Source organism: Equus caballus, chromosome 4, assembly GCF_041296265.1.
Source record: "Equus caballus isolate H_3958 breed thoroughbred chromosome 4, TB-T2T, whole genome shotgun sequence".
Classification (NCBI taxonomy): Eukaryota; Metazoa; Chordata; class Mammalia; order Perissodactyla; family Equidae; genus Equus; species Equus caballus.
In genome coordinates, this window is record NC_091687.1 from 61,334,447 (window position 1) to 61,355,391 (window position 20,945).

A 20,945-nucleotide genomic window follows, 5' to 3' on the forward strand; every position below is an offset into this window, starting at 1 on the left:
TCGCAGGTCTCCTGCATCTTTGTCAGAAGGAGGTGTGAGCATCTCTTCAGGACCCCTTCCTTGTCATAATCACATTTCTCTAAATAGAAAATACTGTACTTGTGATTGTTTGGGTCTAATTTGGGGGCTGATCCGTGTCACACTTCACCCTGAAGACCATAGTACTCAGGAATTGAGAAGCTTGTGTGGCTCATCTTAAAGGTCCCTCAAACCCTGGATTCAGAGCTGATTGCTTTCTGTCACTTCTCTAGACTAACTCTCATCGGACCAGGTCATCTGCATCCAAGCATCTGACCATTCCTTTCCCGAAAAATCAAGGAAAAGTATAACCTGCCCATGATAAAGTAGGATACAGCATAGTGGCTCTATTTTTGCTTAACCATTCAACAACAGCACACAAAAATGCTTTATTTTACACTGTGAGGTAAAGAGGAAGATACAGCAGAAACATGACATGGCCCTTAGGAGAAGAGGGGGCCACAAATGTTTACTAAGCACGTCCTATGAGCCAGGCTTTGTGCTCCGTCTTGTTTCATCTTCACAACTCTGCATATATTATTATTTTGCAGATGATGAATCTGAGACGCAAAGGAGCTGAGATAGCTCCAGGGGAGAAGAAACACAATTGAAGAGAGCATATCATTATGAAGTGCCAAGCCTGGCTGTCCCTGGCAGAAATGCAACAGAGACTAGGGAGTGAGAGAGACAGGCAAGCAAAAGCTGTAGCAGATGGTCAGGAGAAGCCCACGGAAGACTCTGGTAAGAGCTGGATAGCTGGAGGCTGGGGAGGACATTCCATAAAAGAATCTGAGTGAGGAACGAACACGTTCTCAAGAAACAGGGACGGTGTTGGCCTGCTAGAGGTCCAGGTTGGGGTGGGAGAAAACTGGTGGGCTCTAGACTCTGCACTCCAGACTGTATTTAAAATTGAAAGTTGGCCCAATCTGGGCACGTGTCTGAGCTGTTCGGAGGGGTCAGAGAAGGAAGCATGGTGACCCACGTGGACACACAATTACATGGGTCCTTCCACCTCTTGGGTGGGGCCTTTAATCTAGCCAGAGGACCCTTCTAGGCTTACTGGGGCAATTAAATTCAGCACATGCATGTATATGTAAATACCTCTACTTCCAAAAACAATTACTAAAGTGAGTGCCCACAATGTGGATATAAAAGCCGGACCCTTCGTATTCTGGATGCAGGAGAGGAAGTGTGTTGCGGATGGCCTGAGACATAGCTAACATAACAGCACTACCTTTTGGAAGTTTCCTTATTTCTAGGTTTCTTTAGGACATTGCAGTTAATTCCGATAGGTTTATGTCCTCTTCCAATATACCCCACACACTATCCTGTTTGTTCATCTGTCTTTAAGAGCATGAAGATTTTGGTAAAAGCAGGAAAGAAGCAAAGTAAATTTGGAGCGATTATAAGGCAGGAACGCTTTTTTAAATGTTTTCCTTTTCAATATTGAATCAATTCAAGGAGAGTACAAGGTCAAAACTAGGTCACATATCCTGACTTCCTTACACCCACAGCTTAATAATCTAAAAATAAAAATCAATTCTTGTCTGAGAGTTGTGGAGAGCTCATAATTGCTTTAGAGTGAAGCTCAGAATGACTGTGCCTTCTTCCATCTTCCATTTCTTAGAGATGAGAACATCATTTTTCAAGTCCAAGGCACTGTCAGTATTAGATTGCCTGGTAACCAAGTAGAAAAGTCTCTGTTTAAGATGAAATAATTCTCATCATTACAGTCTTTAGGCAAAAATGAGGCACCTTTTTTAACGCTGCCTATAAAGATGGCAGAGAAGTAATATGAATCAATTGTTGGTTAGAAATGTTTTCCCTTTAAAAAAAATTGGTCTACCATCATTTTTCTTCTTGCAATCATGGTAGTGTTTTGAATCAAGAACTTGCTTTGATATTTATAGAAAACTAGTTGCTCCTTTTCCAGCTACCAAATTTTCTTTCTCTTTAATCTCGAGATCCAGATGTAGTTGGTGCTCCCTTACAGCACACACCTTTAGTTGCGAGCCTGGCTGGGTTGAATTTCTGATTTGTTTGCTTTATTAGATATTGTGCCATTAAGAAAAACCTTGGACCTCTAGAACACTAATGAATTTCTCATCGTAGCTACAATCCATTTGCATATGTGAATATTTGTAATAAGGACATCTTTCCATTTTTATTAGCACCTTTTATAGAAGTATTTAGCTTCCAACCATCTACAGTCTTTAAAAACCAATTCCCGGAGTTTTCATGAAATTTTAAAGTACCTATCAAGAGTCTTTTAAATGTAAAGATCAGCTGTAAGATGGAAATGAAAGAGTCCATTAAAATCTTATTATAGGAAGAGAAATTCTCTGCCACTTTTTCTTAAATCTACCCCACAGGAATGTAACTGTCTTCCTTCTCCTTGCCATAGCTAGTGATGGCTCCCTATTCAGATCCAAGGGCTGGCGCGGGAGGTATCAGTGGAGATAGGAGCACGCCATCCTCAGCCTCACAGGTATATACATGCTGTGGTCTGCTGTTCCTGATCCTCGCACACCATCCCAACCCTGCTTCATCGCTTCTCCCTCCACCACCATCGTAAGAAAATGGGCTCCTCAGCCTTGGAGAAGCAGAACCTTCCTCCCGAGTCTCCCAAGCCCTATTTTTAATAAAAATTTAGACATTTCCACAACTTGATTTCTTTTAGACCAAGCCAACTTTCTTTTAGGCCCGGTCTGTTCTGTGAGGCCAGCTAATTAGCCTGCCTGTACCAGAAGTACTCACTTTTTATTACCTTTAGAAACAAAGCCAGGTTTGAGGAAGTGTTGGATGGAAGCTGTCTCCAAAAGCTCAGGAAGGGAACCCCCACCTTCCAAACCCCCTCCTCCCCCCCAATAAGATTTGTGGTCTGGTTAGAAGGACCATTTAGATGATGAAAGGAACCAGTGGACAGCCCCTGATTTATAACCAGTGTGATTTTTTTTAATATCCACCAAATTAATATTTTTATGTCTGCTCCCCCATCAGGTTGCTTCGGTTTGAATTTCAACGAGGGGAGCCTGCCAAGATCAGGCAGTAAAATACGGACTGGATCATAAATCCCAGCAGGGGTGGGAGAGCGTAAGACAGATTGCTAACACCTTTAAAAAGAAATTTTAAACAAAAAAGGTAGGAATTTGCTTTAAAGTATACCAGGCCCAGGAGGGACTGGGAGAGACAAGCCGTCTGAACGTGGGAGCTGGTTTGCCTCCCCAATAGCACTTCTCTGAGGACTCCAACCCATAGAAAGTTCTTCTGGCAGGCGAAGCAGGCCCCATGGGCTCTTCATCCAAAGCCAGCGATGTTTCTCTGGGATGTGTCTTGGAGATAAGGCAGAAATACTCTCAAATGAGCACCTTCCAAAAAGTCGAGTCTTTCTGCATCCTTCCCTCTGGAGTGACCGCTCATGCCGCTCATCAAAGTCTCCTTTCATCAGCGCCAGGCCACGGGAAATAAACGCAACTGGGAGCAAGGAGCTTGAAGCTGTAAGAAGAAAGCCATGTGTTTCCTTCCTAAGACTAAAATGATTTCCCTACGAGGAATAAAGAGCTTTTACAAACTTTCTGCATGGATACGTCTTGGAGGGGCGCACGCTGATTTCTCTCACACCCGCACTGTGCACCAAGTGGAGAAACAGAAGCCCTTATTTGCTTGGTTTTGTAACAGGTTCACTATATTTGAGCATAGACAGAAAAGTAGACGGCCTTATAACAGAGCTTATTATTACCCCGATTTGGATAAACCACAGGTCACATCACGTCGGCTGAAACATAACCGCTCCCCACAGGAGAAGCCTGACGTAACTCAGCTGATAGCCCATAAAACAGACACTAGTCCTGTCTGTCAACACCGGCATTATAAAGGCGTTTCGCTAAGCCTCCTCGGTGGACAGCACTAAATCCTTGAGCAGTGTTGTCTTTTCCTTCTGTCACTTGTCTATCTCTGGGTCTTAGGACACAATTTGATCATGGGAGCCCGATGACCTACGCTCGGCAGCTATAATGAGTGACACCTCCAGCATCACAACTTCACCAGGAACTGAGTTTCACAAAAACACAATTACAGACCAAATTGCCCTTTCTCATAACACTTTGCCAAAAAGCCCTCTGGACCCTTTTTTGACCCACGCTGGGTCAGAGCCAAAGTCCTTGCTGACACTTTCAGAAACTTCTGAGGAGGAAAATGTGCAGCTCCCAAGGGGCCACACAGATCTGTAAAGAGACTTCACGCTGAGTGGAAATGCATGAGGAACTCACAATCTGGTTTTAGTTTTTGGTTCAAGGATATAATGATTTTTAGTTTGTAAGTTATGGACATTTAATTACAATTAGAGAGAGAGAATTGTATCTATATAAAAGGTAATAATTTGTTTTTAGTTGAATAGTCTAAAACTTTAGCAAACTCAGGCAAGTCCACACAAGTGAAAAAGTCTCACAGGAACCCGAAGTAGGTTAAAAAAAAATTCTAGAAAAGACATTAATAGGACAATAACTGAAAATAGAATAAGGTCTGTAAGCTAGATGATAATACTGTAGCAATGGTCATCTCCTGGATTTAATAACTGCACTGTGGTTGCGTAAATAAAGTCAGGAATAAAGTGGCACCGTGTCTACAACTTACTCTCAAACCACTCAGGTGGCTGGCCCCGTGGCGGAGTGGTTAAGTTCGCTCACTCCGCCGCGGCGGCACAGGGTTTCGATCCTGGGCGCGGACATAGCGCCACTCGTCAGGCCACGTTGAGGTGGCGTCCCATATGCCACAACTAGAAGGACCTGCAACTAAGATATACAGCTATGTACCAGGGGGGATTTGGGGAGATAAAGCAGAAAAAAAAAAAAAAAAAGATTGTCCACACTTGTTAGCTCAGGTGCCAATCTTTAAGAGAAAAAAAAAAAAAACACTCAGAAAAATATTCACACACACACACACACACAATGATAAAGTAAACATGGTAAAATATTAACATTTGAGGAAATGAATGAAGGGTATACAAGAATTCTTGGTACTATTTTTGCAACTTAGTGTGGATCTGAAATTATTTCAAAATTAAAAGTAATAAAAAAAGGCTTCCGGGGCTGGCCCTGTAGCATAGTGGTTAAGTTTGTGCACTCCGCTTCAGTGGCCTGTGGTTCTCGGGTTCAGATCCTGGGTGCGGACCTGCACACCCCTCACAAGCCAGGCTGTGGCGGCGTCCCACATAGAAAATAGAGGAAGATTGGCACAGATGTTAGCTCAGGGATAATCTTCCTCACCAAAACAAACAAACAAAGGCTTCCTATTTAGGCTCCCAGAGTTACTGTCTCTTTTTCTTTTTAAAATTTTGTTTTTTAATTTGAGGTATAAATGACATATAACATTATATTAGTTTCAGGTGTACAACATAATGATTTGATATTTGTATACACCGTGAAATGATCACGACAATAATTCTAGTTAAGATAGTTACAAAAATTTTTTTTCTTGCGATGGGAACTTTTAAGATCTCTTAGCAACTTTTAAATATGCAATACAGTATTATTAACTATAGTCACGATGCTATACATTCCACCCACAGGACTTATTTATTTTATAACTGGCAGTTTTTACTTTTTGACTCTCTTCACCTATTTCACCCACTCCCTCCACCATCTCTTCTTTGAAATAAAAGCCTAATAGGGTGTATTTGTAAGCTCCTTTATTTGCTTCCCCTCATCAATCTAACAAAGGATTTGATGTAGCTTCTTACGATTTGAGATATCATGTAGAACTCTTAATCTTGAAGAAAAACAGAGGTTAGGGGAGCCGGAGACAAGACAGCAAAACACAAGCTGCTATCAGTTCAGTGAATGTCCAGAGATGAGGAATTCTGGAAGCAGAAGACCTGCATTCTCTGGGCCTCTAGAGTTCCAAACTATGGGATGTTTACCTCCGTGGCCCTCAGTTTCCTCATTTTTAAAATGGGCATAAAGGCAGGCCTGTAGTTCGGATCAACGCAGGATCTTGTGTCTTGTATATGGCCTGTTACATATCGAGTGTCCAATCAAAGGTGTCTAATCTCAGCTCTGCCACCTCTCCCAACCTCGAGTCTCCTTGTCTGGAGCAATGGTGGCACCCCATGGCACGTGGTAGGGGTCACAGTCAGCCCCACGTTTTCTGAGGCTCAGTGAAAGCCCACTGGGAAAGGCAGTGGTCACCAAGGCTCTGCTTAGGTGCCTGGGGGACCTTCTTCACCCCCTTAAGCCTTTCCCTGTGTCTCTTTCTTTAGTAATGGAAACATCCCAACCATACTGCTTCCTGCTAATCAAATCCCATTTGAGCTGAAGGCCTGCTGACATTTATGAGCCCAAAGCTGCTTTTCAGAGATTTCCACTCACTTTGAGCTAAACATGTGGGCCCCAGCCTTGGGCTGAAATGCAGACTGTGCTTTCTTCTTTCTCTTTTTTGACCAGAACACCATTCTACTGCCATCGGAAATTGATGCATCTGAGTACAGTGTGTCTGTTCCCGGTACCCTTCAAATGAATGTGGTCCAGGCTCAACATAAGCACACATGTGCGTGCACACACACAAGCGTGCGCACGCACATTCTCAGCCCATAAAAGTCGACTCTCCCACTCAATATCTAAAACCCACTGCTCAGCAAACACTGTCTCCTTTCTGGAACTTTTGGGGCTGTACACGACGGCCTGTCATGAAGCACGTGTGTCGCTTGAACTGGCGATAAATTGAGGCTCTAATCCTGATGCACAACAGCACCTGGAGTCCCAGGAAGAACGTCTCCACAGACGACACACGTATAAAGCACATTTATTTTCATCGCACATTTAAATAACACTTTGGCCCTGGGGATTTTCTGCCAAGTAATGAAGCATCACCCAATGAGAGTCTGCAACGTTGCTCCAATCTGTAATGCCCCTCACAGCAGAGAAATAAAACCCGTGATTTATATGGATGTCATGAGGGTGGGGTAGGGGTCTTCCTTTCCTCGGCACAAGACGTCGCTCTGCATCCGGATTAGAGACGAGATTTATCTGCAAAATAAACAAAGAACAGGGCCCCTCATTTTTTCCCTTAATCACACCAGATGAGATATCAAACACACACATTCACTCACTCGACAGCACACACCCACCACCACACACACACACACACACACACAACACAGACATATTTATCATGAGATAGGAGAAAGAACAATCTTGATAAAAGATAATTTGTATGTCGATGAAGATTTGTTTTATCAACAGTTCTTTGCAGGAGGCGTCTGGTTCGTGGGCTTCAGCTGTCCCTCTGCAGCGATGCCCCGCCCATGTCAGCACAGGTGCCTGAGACCCATCACTCGGTGGAGGGAGATCAAATCTTTTCCACACACTGCAAGGTGGGAGTGCAATTCCAATTCACCTGCCGTGTTCTACCTTCTTGTCTTGAGAGAAAATATAACCTCATTCTAACAAGATTTTCTTTCGGGTGGTCACATGGGTGGTTGCCCCTGCTCACTGCAAATTGTTCTGTTGAAACCATCAAGAGTTCTTACTTTCCTTCTCTCTCTCTCTCTTTCTTTCTCTTCCTTCCTTTTCTTCCTTTCTTTCCTTGACAGTCCTTTATTCTCTAGAGCTCACCAGGATCCCATATATGCCTTGAATTGAGGCCACTACCTACCTTGCTAAGTGTAGGATGCTTCTGACAGAGAACTATGTAAACAACATTTCAGCAGAGCATAACCCTGTGAAAACACAATTTATCATACACGGATTTGGATATGCTACAGTTCATTCTGCGACCACCAAAATATTTCAACTCCATCCAGAAAACACTGAATTAAGAAGAATAACTCACGGTGTTATGGTGCTTTACAGTTAGCAAGATATGTCCATATACCATGTATTATTATCACAATTGGTCTTCACACAAGCCTGTGTGACAGGTAGGGCAGAGGGCAGGACGGAATCTTAGATGTAGTCCTTGCATCTGTAGAAATCACTGCTGCTTCAAGGACCCAAAGGTACTTTACCTTTTTGCCTCAGGTTCACATGTTTCAGGATCACTGGAGAAACCAAAAGCAGAAAGTCTTATAGTTTAATACAGAAAACCATTCCTTGGCTAGCCAAGAGTGGATAATGGATGGCAGGTGGCAGCCTTGAAGGCAGGGATACTAAATAGCCAGTTTCACTTGAATCAACCTAGAGTTGAGGTCAGGATCTCTGGATACCTGGATAGTTCTAAATGAAGGTTATTTCCCAGAAAAACAAATTCTCATGTTTACTGATGTATATTCCATTTTCAAACCAAAGGCTGAACTTTCCATTTGTTCAAATCTGACTTCTGTGGAATGGAGAGAGACTGTAATATTACTTTGTGAAAGTTGCCCATGCCTTAGGTTAAGATAAGGACATTTTCATATTTTGGTCCAGGTCACAAGTTTGGAGTAAAGAAATCCCGACCCAGATTTCCCCTCACCCCTTGCAGTAGTCTTGTCAAAGAAAGTCTCAAGCAATCATATATGTTTTGATGTCAATATACTCTTTGCTTCTTGTCATTACTACTTTTTTTTTTTTTTTTGGTGAGGAAGATTGTCCCTGAGCTAACATCCATGCCAACATTCCTCTGTTTTGTATGTGGGTCACCACCACAGCATGGTTTGACGAGTGGTGTATAGGTCTGTGCCCAGGATCTGAACCTGTGAACCCCAGGCCACTGAAGCAGAGTGCACAAACTTAACCACTGTGCCACCAGGCTAGCCCCTGCTTCTTGTCATTTTAATTTCTCAAATTTGTTCTGAAGTTGCACAGTATCACCCGTACAGCAAGGGAAAATTTTTAATTTACAAAATTAATTTACTGCCCCAAATTAACATTTAAAAAAAACAACTAGGAAAGTAGCATTGCTTAGCAAGACAAATCCACAAGTGTCAGAGACGGGTGGCTTGCCTCTAAAAGTAGGGTAAGCACCCATGGTAGTTTGCCTGGGGCAGTTCTGGCTAATGCCACTGAACTGGCTTAATTATTAATAGCTTCTCCTTCACTTTCACAATTGTCCCAGTTTGGATGCTAAATTATATAGTCACCCTACCTAAGAGCTGTAGGAAAATTCAGTTTAAATAGGTCTTATTTTTTCAAGGGCTTTGAAAACAACCTGAAAATGAAACTAGAGTGAAAACAAACCAGAAGCATTTGTGCATCAGTTCAGTTGTTCAGCCATAGAAGACTTGGTGAGATTGTATCTGTTTTGTTCACGTAATTCTAATTATGAACCAATAATGTGGAATAGAACTGATTTTATTATAACCACTAGTCTGCAATAAAGCACATGCACAAAATAATTTGTTGAGTCATGAGGCCCAGATGCAGATTAACTCAAGTGTTCGTGGGGGAAGCACAGGGAAGGCCCATCACTCCCCATCCCATCTCACAGCCGCGTGGGTGGGGGTGGGAGGGAGCTTGTCTGCCCCCAGTTGGGTTAGCGAATTGCAAGTAGATGGAAATGCCATCCTAATTAGCTTCTAGATGCTGTGAAGGCCGGGCCCACAGGCATGAGCGAGCAATGGGCACAGCGCGCCTCCCCGCTGGGACCGCATGTGGCACGCACAGGGCGCAGATCCATATGCTCCTAGTGATGAATAAGCCCTGGCTTCAGTGGAAGGAATGGTGGCATTTTTAAATTATGGTAGTTTGGTCCTCCTTGAGCAAAACAAGGCTGAGCCTTTTCGCTTCTGGTGGCATCTGTTGCCGTGTTTAAGGTGCAGGTTTTTTCATCTATCCCCAGCGTAACCATCTCAGTGGCACGGGCAGAGCCAGCATTCCCCCAGTCACCATGTCAGAGAATCCAGAAGCATCGTCTCTGCCTGGCCAGCTCCATTTTGTCCTCCAAGACAAAGGCCCCAAACATTCCAGAAGGCCATCTCCAACTGTTCCCCTTGTTTATCTGCCCCCTTACCCCAGAGTCTCCCCACAATAAGCACTCAGAGAGTATAAAGCTGTTCCACAGAGTTTCCAGAGCTTGCTGGTCACATTTCTGCTACAGCACTTCACACCCTCAGTGGCAATTCTTTATGCCTCTTTCTCCCCTTCTAGAGCCTCAGCTTCTTGAGGTCAGTAGCGTTGTTATTCTCTGGATCTGCCCCGCCTATGTACAGGTGTCTTGCATACAGGCCCATGGTCCTTGTTTGTGGGATAAATGTACGGGCAGGCTGAGACCTACCTGAAAACAAAAATAAGTAGCATGATAATAGGTACAGTTTATTTATTAAGCACTTAGTACACGGCATGATATATATATCTCTCTCTCCAATTTTTAAAATTGTGGTAAAAAAATAACAGAAAATTTACCATCTTAACCATTTTTAAGTGTACATTTCAGTGATGTTAAGTATTTTCACGTTGTTGTGCAACAGATCTTTAGAATTTTTTCATTTTGCAAAACTGAATGGCATGGTATATTTTAAGTACTTTATAAGCATTATCTCATTTAAATCTCACTGTGCTAGAGGTACTTATTAGGGATAATTATTATTAATATAGGTACTAGGGGTAATTATTATTCCTATTTTGAGAAGAGAAGTTAAGCAACTAGCTTAAGGTCACACAGCTAATGATCAGCAGAGCTCGATTTGAAACTCATACATCTTCATTAAACTCTGCTCAGTAGTTTTATGCTGAGTAAAAATTCCATACAATTGCGGATTTATAGAAATTACAGAGTTTTGTTTCACCTTCTGCCGGATCTTTATCTTTTAAAAGCAGTCTTAAAAATTCTACTGGAAAACAATATGAAACAAAATCCAAACTTCTTTATCAAATTCGTTATCAGGATCTAAGAAAAATGAGGCAGATTTAGTGTAAGAACGGCCGCTGTAGATGATTCATAGAATTTTAGAAAAGAAAGGCAGCCGACAGGTAATTGAACCCAGTCCCATTATTTTACAGGTGTGGGAACTGAGGTTCAAGGAAGGTAAGGCAACATCAAGTTCAGAGCATTGAGCTCTTACCACTCTCTGATGCTAGCTAGAAGACATTTGGGCTTGAATGTCTATGATTTTTTCTTTCTGGTTAGTATGTCAATCCTAGCAGCATTTTAAATTAATGTGCTTTAGTCGATTTTCATTTGGCGTCTCGGCTCCCGGTCCAGCCAGGGGCCCTGCTCTAACTCGCCCCTCCAGCATGAAGCTGATGCTGACCTCTTTTCCCATCTCTCTCCTCCCATCAGTGGTCCTTACCCTTTACCTCTTACCCTATAACTCCTTTTCATAATAAATCTTCTATAACACCTTCCTTTTCTCTCCAGAAGTGAAATTCATGCATAACCTACTTAAATACATAAGTTTAACACCAACAGCAAAAATCAATGTAATGCCCTATCTGTAATATAAAAATGAAAGTAATTTGTAGTAAAACATATATAGTCAACAAGTAAACACTCCAGCATGAGTCCGAGAAGACATGAGGCTGCAGCCAGTTCTTGCTCCTCTGCGTGGATCCCCCACGGATGTTGCAGCTAAGAGTGTGGACCACAGAGGCACGCTATGTCGGTGACTCAAATGCCATGGGCAGTGCTTGTCCCATACTAAGAGCAGAGAAACTCTTAGTAAGGCTCTGAATATAACCAGGTAAAATCTTCTCTTCATTTTCATGGTGTAAAATTCAGAATGCCAAAAAACAATTTTTAAACTCTAAACCTTTCTGTTTAAATATAAAAGTAGGCTCAGATAATTATAAAAAGGTTTTTCACCTATCTGGCAGGACATCTGACAGTTGTGCAGAAGGTAGGACAATCCTTTGTCGTGTGTATTGTCTTATGTATAAGGGACCTCCAGCAACACTGGCCTCTGTCCATTGAATATTTTCACCACCCCCTCCATTTCTGTGACCACCAAAAACATCGTTCCAAATTTCTAAAACACACCATAGAGTTCACCCCGACACCATTCTGACAACCTCTGCCCTAGACCCTGACCTCCTTCAGAACATGGGCTTGTCTTTGCGTCAGCAGCCCCTGCTACACTGTAGGCATGTGGCAAACCCTCAACCCATGTTTGACGAATGGAGGGAAGAAGGAAGGAGTGATGACAGGTAGGAAGGCAGGAAGAAGGAAGGAAAGAAGGAAGAAGGAAGGACAGGAAGACATTGCACAAACAATTAAACTACACCAAAAGTTGCTCATAAAACACCCCAGGAAACCAAGATTTTAGTCCTGGCACCAACACAGGATTGGCCTGGGAATGTAGTCAAACTCATCCAGTCTTTCATTGTTTTCATGTTTGTATGAAAATAAATAAGTATGTTTATATTTATATTTATAGAGAAAGAGAAATGCATTAACTTCTTTATTTCATGAAAATACGTATACACATTATACATTCAAAGAATGCTATGTGAAACCTGGAAACAGCACATAGTAAGTATTAACTAATTACAGTTCTCTACAACTTCTGTCTACACACTAAGTTTTGATGTGAATTTAGTGATGCAAAAGGAATTACTGTTTTTAAGATTCTTTTTAAATTTAAAGCTGAGTTCAGGATAGTCTGTCTTTGCTGCAGAGAATAAATGTGAGTACTGCTATTTGTCTTTCCTGCCTTACAGAACAGTGAACCAGAAGCTGAAAGATGTTTTTTCATCAGTAAATTCAACAATCAATAATAATAGGTATGAGTGTGTGCTAAAGGCTTTAATGGGTTACTGTGTTTAATCCTCGTATGACTCTGCAAATAAAGCATCTCACCCCTACTCTGCACATGAGCAAATGGAGGCAAGAAGTTTGCAATGAGATTGGACTCCGGACTGGGTCTTCCGGACTCGGAAACCAGCTCTCTCAACCATTACTCTGTCCTCCCACCTGGTTACCAAGAGGACACTAATGCCTCTAACTCAACGAACTTTCCAAAACAAGTTATTAGTCCCCAAATCATAGGGTTATGGAAAATATTGTCCCAAAGCAGAGGGTTCTTTTACCATTTTTTAGTGTTGTCATCACCCCAGCAAGATGAGATGTTGGCAGAGCTGTCCCCAGGTGTTCTCCTTTATCCTTCATTTGATGGCAATTTTTTTAAGACTATTTTTTTAGAGTAGTTTTAGGTTCACAGCAAAATAAAGAGGAAGGTACAGAGATTACCCATATGCTCCCTGCCCTGCTAACATGCATAGCCTCCCCCCCATCAACATCCCCCACCAGAGTGGTACGTTCATTACCATCAATGATCCTACAGTGACACATCATTGTCACCCAGAGTCCATATTTACATTACAGTTCACTCTTGGTGGGGTACATTCTATGAGTTTGGACAAACATATAATAACATGCACACATCATCATAGTATCATACAGAATATTTTCACTGGCCCCAAAATCCTCTGTGTTCCACCTGCTCATCGCCCCCCAACCCCACCCCTGGCAATCACTGGTCTTTTTATTGTCTCCATAGTTTTCCAGAATACCATACAGTTGGAATCATACCATACGTAGTCTTTTCAGACTGGCTGTTCTCACTGAGCAATATGCATTTAAAGTTCCTCCATGTCTTTTCATGGCTTGATAGCTCATTTCTTTTTAGCACTGGATCCCATTGTCTGGATGTACCACAGCTTATTTATCCATCCACTCACCGAAGGGAATCTTGGTTGCTTCTGAGTTTCAGCAACTATGAATAAAGCTGCTATCAACATCTGTGTGTAGGTTTTTGTGTGGACATAAGTTCAGCTTCTTTGGGTAAATACCAAGGAAGGCAGTTGCTGGATCGTGTGGGAAGAGCATGTTTAGCTTTGTAAGAAATCTCTAAACTGTCTTCCAAGGTGGCTGCACCATTTTTCATTCCCACCAGCAACGAATGAGAGTCCTTGTTGCTCCACATGCTGCCAGCATTTCATTGTCAGTGTTCCGGATTTGGGTTGATGGCTATTTTTAGCACCTATGGTGCACCTAAACCAGGTGACAAAGTAGACACAGCCCCAGCCCTCATGGGGCTCACAGGTCAGAAGAAAGAGCCGACAGTAATTGTATAATCATATAAAAATACAGAACCGCACCACTGGGATGGTTTCAGGATGCTGTGAGATCACGTACAGGGGTGGGGCTTGGTGTGTAGCTTTTATGCTATGAATCATTTTCACTTAAGCAAAGTTAAGTACCATTTATAGGGCACCTGCAATGTGGCAGCCCCTCTGCCAATCACATCTCATACGCCTTCTCCAATCCTGTAAAGCAGGTATTATTGTGCCCAATTTACTGACAGAGGTCAGGAGGTGAGGAGACATGCCCAGGTTGGCAAGGGCCAAGCCAGGGTTTGAATGAGGACCATCAAGTTCCAAAGCTCCTGCCTTTTCTTTCCTCTGAGCTCCCTCCTCACGTTATAAGGATCTCCATGAGCATCAGTGACTGTGCACACAAAGCCAGGAGAGAGAACTGGAGATGACACGCTGTTGTTTCACTGAAAATCTGTTGTCTGTCTCAGCTGGTTCCCCTCCAACCCACCCTCTATAGGCTACCGGCTGCTCATGTCGCTCTCCTGCCTACACCCTCCAGAGCTCCCCAGGGCTTTTGGTTATAAAACTCCTCGGTTTAGTACAGCACACCAGAGACCCTCTTGAGGCTTATCCCTCCTTCCCTTCGCACACCCTTCTAGACAGAAGGGTTAAACTGGCTCCTTTGCCTGTGCCGGTCAGTGCCTATTCCTATAATGCCCTTGACCCTCTTTCTCACCTGGCTAATTCCTGTCTCCTAAGATCACATCCTCCAGGCAAGCGTCCCCTGACTCCTCCATCCTTAGAGGCTCGTTCTGCGTGCTCTCTTTCCAGCCCAGCATCCACCCTATAGATTGGGAATGGCAGGTGTTGCCAGCATGTCTCCCTCCTGGGCCTGGAGCCCCTGAAGGTGATGGACCCCACTATGCCACAGCCAACCACAGTACCTGGCACCTGGACCTGCACATTAAACACCTGCAAGCTGAATTAAACTGAGGTCCATTATCACAGATGGGGGTAGAAGAAGAAAAGACCCTTCTTTTTTCACCACATTTCACAATTTGGGCTGTATCCTTTAGAGTTAAGCCAGATACATCAATAGATAACGAACAACTTCAAACTCGTCACGATTACCTTCCACCACTTCCTCCTGCCAAATATGTGTAATTTACCTAGTTCCCCATTCCTAGGAATATGAACACTTATTGAAACAAATTTCAACAATACTTTTTAATGACAAAAGGCTGTCTTTTACAATATTTTAATTTTGTCCACAATCTTCATTCTCATTTTATAGACTCATTCCGCATATCTTTTAATTAAATGAATGGGTCTCAAGAAAAAAAATAAAGAATGGCTCAATTATTACCTGTGATAATTAATCTCTGAAATTAAAAACTGTCCTCTGTCCAACTGATTTAGAAAGAACCTCTTAATAGGCAAAAGAAACTGCTTAATAATCTGCCTTCTGAAAAATTTTAAAAAGTGGATAATTTTTTGGAGGTGAAAGAGCTTTTTTTTCAAGATAACACATGGCTTCAGTTTTTAAACCTCACACCAGTATTAATGTACTAATTATTTTGACACTGTGGAGATAACTCATTTGAAAAAGGGCTGAAAGAAAGGATTCTCCCCGCCCTCTGGTCCCCCGCTCCCCCTCCAAGTACGCCCGGCCCCCGGAAGTCCCAGACTCATCAGTAAATCAAGCATCACGCTGATAGTCATTAGACTATTGTGCTCAGACTAGAGCACAATCACAGGCTTTGTCACTTCCAGGAAAAAGGCACCAGGGGGCACTACAGGACCACGTTTTGTGATTTCAGGCGCCATTTTACCCTTGGACTTGGGAAAATAATTTCTTGAAAAAACTGTTAACCTTCTGAGCCCTGGACGTCGTCTTATTTATTACTTTCAATATGCTGTCGCCTCTCATCTTAACTAGCTGGGCTTGGCAGGTTATTTTAAAGGACAGTGCCTTAAAAAGAGGGACACATTCAGGCTTCCCCTTCCTTCGTTTTACCTCCCTATAGAATGTTGCTCTGGGGAGTGTGTACGTGTGTGCGTTTCATTGTTAGCTTTACAATCGAAGAACCCATTCGGGGAATCCAAAACTAAAATGAAGGGGTGTGTCCTCCCACCCCCAAATCTTGATATTTCAGGCAAAAGGGTTGTTTTCACTATTATTAGCTGTGTACCTGTCTTTCTTTCTTTATTAATTCAATATCAGCAAATGTTTATTGAAGCCATTAATGTCCCCAGCCCTGGGCATGCAGTGAGACCAGAGCACGTCCTCCCTTCAGGGTCTTACCAATGGTGAGAAAGGGGTTCTCTTCACTCCTGCGAGCAGGAGTCACTGAGAGAACCAAAATCCATAAGTGAAAGGTGACACTTCTATTTAGATCATCTCTTTTCACTGCTCTCCAGAAATATATTTTTTTCAAAAGAAAATACTAAAATCACTGCTTTCTAGATGTGACAGTCTCAGACTGAGTATGAAGGCTTAAAACTCCTACTGGAACTGCATGCTAAGTGACTGAATTTTTATTAATCAAATAAAATGGTTGCTTGTGGGGTTTCTTTTTTTCCTTTCAAAGTCCTTGGTCAATTAGAATGAATTACAGTACATTGAAATTTAGCAAGAGATGGAGGAATGTGCCACCACTCTTGGCATCTAATTGAGCAGGTTTTCTGGACTCAGCTGGGCCCTGCTTGGCAGTCTTGAGTTTGGTCAAAATGGGATACAGGAAGTCATTCTGTTTCTTCCTCCTCCCCCCTCCATTTAGTCCCAATGGTTTATAGAAACGAGGTGAGAACGTAATGTGACATAGACATTTTACATCCATTATCTCATTTCACTCTCACAGTGACCCCACAAGCTATCCCCATTTCCCACCTGAGTAAACTGAGGCTGGAAGAGGTGAATTCTGTACCCAAGGTCACACAACCAATATCCAAGCCCAAGTCCATCCACCTGCAAAGATCATGTGCCCTCCGCTACTCAGTATGAATCTCCCAGAGACTGAAAATGCCACTGCTGTGTGCTTGCCCAAACCCATCCCATCTTCTTCCTGTGCACACAGCAGGACTACATTTCCCAGCCTCACTTGCAGTAAGGTGTGGTCTTGTGAATGGCTTCCAGCCAGTGGAATGTGAGTAGAAGTGAGGTACCCCACTTCCTGTCTTTCTCCTACACAATCCTTTGCTCCCCCTCTCTGCCTGTCTCAGTCCAACAACTGACTCTGAAGACCTCTGGGATGGGGGAGCTGCAGAATAAAAGATGCTTTCGTCCCTGAATCACCGCATGGAGATGCCCACCAAACACTGACGGTAAACGGTTCCACGAGCAAGATATAACTTCTGTTGTGTTAAGCCACTGGGATTTCGGTTGTTTGTTAAATAGTTAGCCTTCAAGAAATAATGCACAAGGAAAGATGATGGCATCCATGAAGGCTTCCACTCACCCACCCCCGGACCCTGGGGTCTTGCTCTAATTCTGATTCTGTGACAAGTGAACCTGTCACAATCTTCCTGAGAGTCAGTAAAAGAAGAGCATTGAAGTGATCTTTAAGGTCTTTCCCTGATCTGAGAGAGTCCTGTAATACGGTGGTGCCCCTTCCTCACTCACTGTAGACCCTGCCCCTCACTACTCATCCTTATATGTAGGAGCAAAGTTGCCTAGACCAGGAAGGACTTGGCCCAAACTCTTACCACTCAAGAGTTTTCCTTTTCACATAACACCTTTCATCCACTCTGCTGGGTACCTATAGACAGATACACCCCCCTCAACCATGGCAGCAATATGAGATGTAAGATGTACCATCAGAGGATGGGTATCTTCGAATGGCTCACCCCTGGCATGTCATAACCTCCTAGTCCAGCTCCTGCTTCCTCCATGGTCTCTGTGGGTATATAAGAATCTTCCATCAAGAGTGGGGCTGACTGCAGACCAAGATCTTGAAAACCACTGGGCCTCGGAAGACTAAACAGAAGGAATTAATTCTCTTTGAAAGCACTGGTTCTTCAAATGATGTCAATCTGACATCTACAAGACATAATACTTAAGATATGAAGACTATCTTCAGTGGTTCATGTGATATCATTTCCTGTCGCTAAATATCATGTGCTCAAATGAAGACAATGTTAATACGCAGAGGGCAGAACTGAGAATTTTAATCACACAGACTCCTGGTTGAATCAGGAAGAATGAGCTCTTTGCAGCATTTGTGATTCCAGCTGGGTCCCCTGCGCTGAAATTAATTTCGCCCTCTTCTGGCCTACCACGGCACTTCCAGAGAAAAGACATGAATGCTCACAAATTACTCCCGTCACTGCTGACCTGGCTTGATGAGTTCTGCACCTGAACATCTGCCCCTCCGTCAACTCCCTGAGGGCAGGGAACTTGGCATCTTCATCCCTGTGGCCTCACTGTGCCTATGCCAGGGGGGTGTTGAATTGGATACTATGGGATTTCTAGAAAAACCAGTGAGGGTCGAGACCTGGGTTTTTGAAAGTTGTGACAAATTGGGGATGCAGATGTAAAAATCCGGGACTCAGTTTATCTGGTGGCAGTGTTTGGCTGTTTGGATGTGTCTGAAATGAAAGGGACAGAGTAGGGGCATAGTAGCTGCTCTTCATATTAAAATATTAAATATTAAAATAAATTTGATTAATTATTATGATGGACACTGTTTGGGGGCTGGTTTTCCCCCTTGCCCTCTTCCTCTGCATCAGATTCCTCCCTCTCTGATCCCAGGAGGAGGAGTCGGGGTGAGGCGGGTGGGGACGTGACTCCCTGCTCTTCCGTCACAGTCACTGGCCAAATAAAACCCATCCCTGGGAATTTTCTGCTGAACCATGCTCCCTCGATTTCCACCCTTCCAAGTTATTTTTTCTGTGCCCTATAAACTAAAGAATTCTGACTCTTCCAGCTATTGACAGAACCCACAATATATATTGTTCTAGTGCACTAGCACCTAGCTCAACCCAAATTATAAATTACCATAATTACCAAGGGCAGAATCCAAGGTTAATGATGAAACAAATTAATGCATAGTTAAAATATATAAAAGTGTTCTATAACGACTACAAGATGAAATAAGGTTAATTAAAGTAATTTTCAGAATATTAACAGAAGATAGCTCCAGTGAGTGCAGGAACGTTATCAGCACATTTGAATCATTAAAGGACTTAAACAATTTATAGAGCCGTGGACAGAGCACTTATATTTGTGAAGGTCAAAGAAAGATAAACTACTGAGCTTTCTTTTGTGTGTGTGAGCCTTTTTCTTTTTTTACATACTGCGGCATTATTATATATAAGACTTAAACTGCTCTAATATTATTTGTAGATTTCTATTTATGAAGAGGTTATCTAGCTTATAGGGATAATAATTGATTAAGTTTAACCATTCACAAATGGACAGTTATTTGTAGGTACTTAAACATGAGAGTCTACCCGAGCATGGTAATTTGTCATTTTTAGTGCTTATTTGACTGCCTATAAGAGCACAATTGAGTACAAAATGGCGATGTTTCTGTAGTGCTACTTTGATTGATAATGAGAAGATATGGCAACCATTTTTAATTTTTAAAATGCAAGATTATCCTGGAGTAAATTAACCTAATCACACAGTGCAAGTAAATTGTCAGTTCATTACCTAATAGCAAAAATAATATTAACCTAAAGAATCTAAATCCACTCCTGACACATATTCAATTTTTATAATGTTGCGTTGACAGTTTTTTCTAGATTATATGTGGTAGTTTCCAGCATTAGCTTCTCTGCTAATTGGAAATGTTGGGAGTGAGAACACAAATATTCCAGTGGTGGTGAAGAAGGTTGCTTCCAGAATTGATCGAGCTATATTACAAGTCAGACACCACTTTACTAAAACACCGTTGGGCATTTTGCATGGCGAGTCTGCTGTGGATTCATCCAGTAAGAAAGGCTCAGGGCTTTGGCTTCCATGGCATGAGTGGATTTTTCCAAAGCAGCCCAGCAGCTCTCATTAGAACTCAGGTTTTCCGACTCTCATTTCCCCCCCACTGTCTGCCCCAGGAGAGTCCAACAGTACCTGCACTGTCTTCCACAGACCCTGAAGGCTGGTGCCTACATTTTCCCAAAATGGAGCTCCACGAGGGTCACACAGACTGGAGAAAATGCCCTGAACTCACAAAATGTCTCCTCGGCCTCCACAGCTTTCAAAGTTGGGAAATTTATGTTGCAACCTTGAGAAAGGCCAAGTAAATACAGAGCGTGTCAGCTGTTTGTTTTCCTGTTGATGAATTCTCCAAGTTCAGACTGGAAGTGCTCCAAGGACTGAAGTCTCCTCAAAAAAGCAAAGTGTTAACCCTGAATCCTTCAGCTGCTTTTCCCACCAGTTCTCTACCTCTTTTTCTCTCGCCTAGGAAGTTCCAAAATCTCTCTGGGGTTTTGCTTGCTGTGAATGTTGCCCCCTGATGAGTCTGTTTCTCTCTATCATGCAGAACAAGTCAGGGCAGTAAAGGGAGAAGCCAGATGACTACATGGTAGAGGAACTTTCAAGAACTTCTTGTAGCGAGGCTTCCAAGAGCCCAGCTCCTACGCATTTAGTACGACTTGCTTAGAGCGTGGAAGTGAGCCAACCATTTAGAGTCAAGCTTTTCTAGCTTTAAATATTTGCCACATGCTCTAGTGCAGTTGTAGTTTTCATCCTATATCATAAATCCTTAATCTTCTCCTTAGAACTGCAACAAATTAGAACTACATTTGTTTGTTTGTTTGTTTGTTTTGTCAGGACCTGAGACTCGCAGGACCTAGACTATAGAGCAGTCTAGGTAAAGTGAGGATTTTAAATTCCCTAATCACTCTTTATTTTTAGTGTTTCCCCTAAATGCTTTTACCATTTTTAAAATTTGAAATACAATCTTTTTCTAAGTATAAAATTACCACATCTTCTTTATAGAAACATGGGAAATGGTATCAAATTTTTAAAATATTATTTGT

At 42.6% G+C, this 20,945-nt stretch overlaps 1 long non-coding RNA gene across 1 annotated transcript; it reads right to left on the minus strand.

Moving 5' to 3' along the window:
* Window positions 1-9,268: 9,268 nt before the first annotated feature.
* Window positions 9,269-20,474, minus strand: LOC138923903 (uncharacterized). Its single transcript, XR_011438199.1, has 2 exons — window positions 20,035-20,474; window positions 9,269-10,206 (listed from the first exon to the last, which is right to left on the minus strand). It is a non-coding gene; the product is annotated as an uncharacterized lncRNA (long non-coding RNA).
* Between the last annotated feature and the right edge of the window lie 471 nt (window positions 20,475-20,945).